Below are 6,557 nucleotides of genomic sequence, written 5' to 3'. Positions count from 1 at the left end.
TGGCAGTTACTTAAGCATTCTGAGTGTACTTCAGCTCTTGGCAGTCTTAAGCATACAGCTGAATGCATGCTAAGTCTAGCAAAGATAATTACACCAGCTGTGACCTTTTTGAACACGTATTTGGACCAAACCAGTTTTCAGTCACTTCTGATTGACTTAGAGCTTACTTGAATTTGCTTTCTGTAAACCTCAAATATTACCTTCCTGGCACCATGGTTGAACTTGGTAGTATGTGTGTGCGTCATGAGCAGTTTTATCGTTTGATATTTGTTCCTCTTTATGATGCCTGGTGGCTTTGGGGAAGTTTTACAGGAAACTGGGACACATGTCCATTACCGCTTTGGTCTCAGGTGGCTGTAACAGGCTGTGAAAGATGTGCCTGGAGGTGGGCACTAAGTTTCTGCCCTTGGGCCGAGGAGGGATGGAGTCACTTCGTGGTGCTTCAGCAGCTCAGCGATTCCGGTTCTAATGCCGTGTGCCGTATGACTTGGCTCCTCAGTGAATAAAGGAAAGATGAAAATGAATAGAGATGACAAATTACTGGCTTGGCCATTGGAAAGCTTGCTCCTTCTGTACTTTGGTTGGGTTTTGTTTGTTTATTTAAATCAGGACATTATTGGTATTGCTGAGAGTCTCCTTGGATGCAGAGTGGAGTTTTAGATCTACTTATGTTTTTTACATCTATAATGCTACATGTTTGGCTCTGGTTTATTAATAAAGGGCAGCTGCTTAATTAAGGTAGCTTTATTCAAGGACAAATGTCCTGCAATGTATTTAGCAGAAATTTTACTTCTGTTTTACAGAAATATCCCCTGGATAGTAGGATCAGTTAATGCAGCATTATTATTAATTAAAACTAATGAGTGAGAGACCGGTGCACGTATACCAGAAAATGCATAAGAACAATTTTTAGTTAATTATGAGTACCTCCTTTTTATAATTCTTATGCTCACAAGGGATATACAGTTATATTTTATTATTTTCACCTTTAGAGTTCCTTCTTTGCACTAGATAACCTTTTTTGGCTCCTGTGCTACAGGGCAGGCAGAGTTGTCAGCATTTATTTACCAGAGTTGGTTGCTTTCCATCAAACAATTTCACTGTTGACCAAACAATATGCCTGTTTATATCGGAAGGGTACTCTTACTGTGAGTAGTGGAGACATATAACTGAAAAGATCCTGGGCTTCAGCGGGCTTTGTAGCCTCTCAGTAGCCCTTCTAGAAAGCTACGGTTGAGCCCACCTCACAGTTTCCATCGCCGTTCCTCTTGTGTTGAATAGAGCTGGGTTTGTGGGAGTGAGTTTCTTCCAAAGAAGGTAAGCAGGGCTAATCCTGCTGTTGAGCAGACTGTACCCAAGAGGATTGAAGAGGTGACACTTGTATCCTCTCTCTGATCACTCACTGCTCACCTGGTTAAGACCAGAGAGGGGACTGTATTACTCTGGATGCACTGGTTTTACAGTGTGTCTAACTGGGACTGGGCGAGTGAGCTGCTTCCCTTCGGAAGGCCATTTTGGGGACACCTGTGACTACCAGAGGGACTGTTGTAACCAAGCCATACGGATGTTACATCAGGAAACAGTGCAGCCCAAACGGAGCAGCCTTGCAGCAGTTGCTGCTGAGGACCCACCATCCACACGATACTCGTTTCAACGGATTTTGCTCCCGGATAGCTCTAATCTGGCCCTGTTAAATGAGCGTCTGTTAGTGCTGGGAGTACACTGCGTGCCTCTGGGGCACATCTTCCAGGGTCGTTTCATCCTAACGATGACATCCTTGGGGACCGCTCTGTGCTGTGAACCAAACCGGTGGAGATGATGGAGAGGTGTAGCCCAAGGCTGCACTGCTGATCTGCAACAAAACTCCAACACAGTCGCCTGCTACATGTCGCAGCAGGAACAAAGCTTAGGAAGTGCTCTTAAAACAACCCGCAGTCTATACGCACCCATCTCACCTAAAACCTTCTCTCTGTCTCTAAGTCACTGTGTTCAGGCCCAGTTCATCTAATACCAGGGCCACCTGTCTCCTGTTAAACCTTGCTGATATTTTTTTGTCTTTCTGAGTTTGCTGGCTGTGAGCTTGGCCAGAGCTAGTTCTGCTGCTCGGCGGGGCTCGAGGTGGAGTCTGCGATCCAATTACCCAGGCCTTGTCTCCTAACAGCCCTTAAGTGGTTGCTGAAGGATGGTTCATCTTAAATCATTCTTTGTTAGCTTTTTTGCTCTACACCAGACTCTTGTTTGTTTAAATGAATATAGCCACGTATAAAACACTGACAGCAAATGCTCAATGTACTAGAAATAAAGAGGGCATCCTTTCAACAGCTTGTCCTCTTCAGCAGTCCTTATTTCCGTCTACTGCTGTTTCCACTGAAATCTTGCAGGTAGGGATTTTGCTTGCAGCGAGACATTAGGCTCAGCACTCCTGTAAATCCCACCCTAACCATGCATTTGGCATAAGCATGTTTTTTTAAAAGATGGTAAAAGCAAATAGATGGGATATAATATCCCATTAGCTAATAATGCATGCTCCACTGAGCTGGATTCCTTTTCCATGCAGGTTATGCACAGTGCTATAGATCTTGTGCCCAAATTCTTCCCTGGTCCTAACATTTTAACACAGAGGTGGACTCTGCTAGATCCCGTGTGTGGAAGTGGGACATGAAGACATGTCAATGCTCAGAGGATGGGTGAACCCTGCAGCAGCCACCCCACTGTAGGCAGTTTGACCCAGCAGTGCCACACACAAGACAGTAGCATGGTGAAGGCTCCAAGCAAAACTGCTTTTCACATTTGAGCAAAACAAACGCTCAGCATGAAGCAAATTACTTTAGGAACATGGATGCAGACAGGTTTGCACCCAAGAGACTGCAGTACAAAGGCCAACTGCTTCATTGATTTAGAGGACCTGGAAAAAAAGGAGATTGGGGTTTTGGGTTGGTCGCGGGGGGGTCCCTTTTAAGGACCATTTTAAGCATCTGTACTGAGTAATGAGTGTGACCCAATGTGTGGCATGTTTCAGGGTCCCCATTTCTGACTCATCTCCCACTGGGAAGTTATAGAGAAGAAAGCCCAGAAACTTCAGCACTGGCTTCCACATAAAACACTTGCTAAGTCTCAACAGCGTTTTGAAGTAGGCTGTACATTTATCCCCTGCACGCCCCGACCTGAACAGTCTCTGCTGTGGGACTGGCACAAGGTGAGCACTGGGAGCAGCATTGCCCTGCACCCAGGCGATGTGGTGGGAGCTCCAGAGTTTCCTAGATGTTAGTGTCATGAGACGGAAATCCTGAAAATCTTTCTCACAAATATATCTTAGGAGATATTCCCAAGAGTGGTGGGGTTTTGTTTTTTTTTTTTTCCTTGGAAAGAATCCAGGGCTCATTCTTTTAGGCTATAAATTCTTCAGTGCAAGGATTTTTGTTTTCTTTTATGTCTCAAATGCACCTCTTGCCACTGTACGCTCAGTCCAAGCCAAGTAATATATTACCATATGAAATCATCATTTACATTCAGTCAAGGTTCCTTTTATTCTCTCTCAGAAAACTCAGACATCTAAAACCAGGTAGGGTTTTAGATCACACAATACTGACTATCTGAAGGCCACCAGCTATAGACTAGCCAAAACCCAGCGCTCTGCCCCATGACATCCCACCTACCTACAATTCATGATCCTCCAGTGGTACAAAGGTGCTACAGAGTTGGCCTATATCAGAGTTAAGAGTTTAGTTGGGGGATGTGGCCCCATGTGAAAAATGAAGGCAAAACCACACAGACACCCGGTGAGGAAATTTCTAAGGTACGAGTCGTGATCATCTTCTGAATTCCTGTAGTCTGCATAGTATTAAGGATCATTAAAATGAAAACACGCTGCCATTACAGCCAGGAAAGGAACCTATACCACTTATATGATAATACTATGAAGTTACATAGAGGTTCATGAAATATGGATATGCTTATATGCAACATACTCTAACTTAAATTTGTAATGCTAAGTAAAGTAACTCCCTGCAAAACACACATTCATTCAAAAACGTTCAAGTGGTGAAGGCTTAATTTGATTTACCATAAGCTAGCACTTTGTTGTTTTCTGTTATTGTGGCATTTTGTTGTGCTCGTTATGCAGAAAGTCTGGCATTGGGTCTTTTAATATTTATATTGATAGATGTGAGGTCATTGAGGTTCAGCTCTGGGTCATTTTCTGCTTCTTCCTTTTCCTGACAGCTATCTTGTGTGTTAGATTCCTGTTTAAATCTTGGATTCTCTACTTTAGAAACTGCAACTAAATTATGCATGCATAGTCTATATTTGAACATGCACCACATGTACAGATTATGTGGGATTATTACTATTGGATAATTATTTTTACAGTTTAACGATTATACCTGCTCGTAGACGTCAACAGCCACATGTACAACATAGTGTCCAAATACACAGAGAATTAATATCTGTTGCAAAGAGTTTATAAACTAAGGCTACACACGTTTAGCTTTGCACACTGTAGACTTCAGGGAAACCGCTTCCGGCATGTGAAGGTTGGCATGGGTATAAACCTTTATGGGTCTGCAGCCTGGAGACTAAATGCTCTAAATGAAAGAAGGAGGTGATCATAATGAGAGAATAAAAAAATACATCCTGAACTCACAGAGGGTTAGGGCAAAGATTAAGAGACTCATTTTAACAAGAGTTTATGTGGCTGAGTTATGGCTCCAGGTTGCAACTGTTGTGAATTGTCAAGTAAGCATACAAATTCACTGAAACAACCCAGAGTAAAGTGTACTTTATTAGAAAATGAACTGTAGGAGATATAATAAAAATAATGGTGCCTTAGCTATAAAAGACTTCTCTATTGCTCGTTGGTACCGTATAATTGCTTTAAAGTGTCATGTTTTTGGAAAGGAAAAAAACACTATTTGAATGATCGAGAGACAACCGGACAGATCCTGCTGTGCCGGTGGACCCGACCCAAGGCACGCTGAGCGCTGCCGCTGGCATCCCCAGCCTCTGGCTCGCTTCCCTCAGCAGCAGGAGCTGCAGCTCTAGGATGAATTTGCAATCTAGCCCCTGCTTAGTTAAACAGGATGACATTGCAGACTAACGCAAAATGCTGCTTGTCCACCTGAACGTCCTGAGTACAGGGTATGACGCAGGCTGAAAGGTCAGTCTTTTGGGAATCGATGCATTTTTAGGAGTTAAACTTCAGCACTCTTTCAAGATTTCAAGATACTTCCCCAGCAGAGGCTCCCTGTAGCACAGCTTGCTGTCACTGGGCTGCCCCGTGGATTTGGGGATACTTGAAAAAGTTCTGGTGAAGCCTCTGGCTCTTGCAGGTGCCCAGGGGACTTGGTGCATGGGGAGTTAGTAGTAGGTGGACCCTACAGGATGGTCAGCCTTGCTTTTACTGGTGCTTCTGTTCATTGCCAAGAGGCAACACATTAAAGCTTTCAAATATTCTATCTCATTCTCAGCATGGAGACTTTGTTGGGGGTGTCTGTTGGAGGACTAAACCCAAATCTCCTGTTGCTCCACCAAGACCCCGGGGCCAAGCCTTGCCCTAGCAGAGGATGGTGTGTAATGGCACAGACAAGAACTGACAAGCGCAAATCAAAGATAAACTCTGTTCCTGCAGTTTCATACATTTATAAACACTTTTTTTCTTTTCTTGCAGCATTTAGGACAAGTGCCTAACAGTCTATTTTTCCTTGGGTTTATTTTTTGGAGTCTGTTTCTCCCCAGGAAGTTGAATGGATGAGCAAGAGTTTGATATTATCTGCCCCTCGCTGTGGAAAATGTCAAAGGCATGCCATGACAAATGCCACTGCTCTCCTGTTTCATAGGCAAGAGCATCAGTTGCCAGTCACACGCAAACTGGTGGTGTATATTACCAGGGAAGTAAAGCTGGCTTTTACCCAAATCCACATTTGTGGAAGAAAAAATGCCTGTGCATTCCTTTGTGGCAGAAATGAAAACCAAGATCAATGACTTACTCTTTTTAAGTCTTATGTGCAAGGTAAAACTACTCTTTCACTCTGTGATAATGTCAAGTGGAGAGAAATATACACCCAGTGAGGTCATGGTCAGTTCAGGAAAAATATGTTAAAGAATAAATCGCCTGCCTTTTCTCTCTGTGTGTGGTGGTCTTTTTTGTAAATAAAAAGAAATTAAATGGATGATTACCGTATCTGGATTAAGTATAATGAAAATGAAAAATGATGGGAAATTTTATCTATGTATTTTTAATCAATGTGATATTTCTACTCTTTGCTTCCTGGTGGTTCCAGCTCTTTGGTGAAGGCAAACTGCTTCTGGCTTCTGGCTCGACACATTGATTTAAATATTGTCAGCTGCATTTTGCAGTGCAGCCCCATAGATTTCCCAGTATTTACAGCAGCGTGAGGGTGAGAGATTCATGGAGCCACTATGCAGAAACTGGAAACCAGGGGACACTGTGCTCTGGAGGGCAGGGGGGGCATTTCCCGGCTCAGATGTCTGCCAGGAGATGAGTACAGCTGCCCGCAGATTATGAATGGTAGTTTCTTATCAGGAAAACCAAAAAGCCA

The sequence above is a fragment of the Phaethon aethereus genome (assembly GCF_964289735.1).
Source record: "Phaethon aethereus genome assembly, chromosome: 13".
In the NCBI taxonomy this organism is placed as follows: Eukaryota; Metazoa; Chordata; class Aves; order Phaethontiformes; family Phaethontidae; genus Phaethon; species Phaethon aethereus.
The sequence above is the reverse complement of the archived record's forward strand: the minus strand, read 5'-3'. Positions refer to the sequence as shown.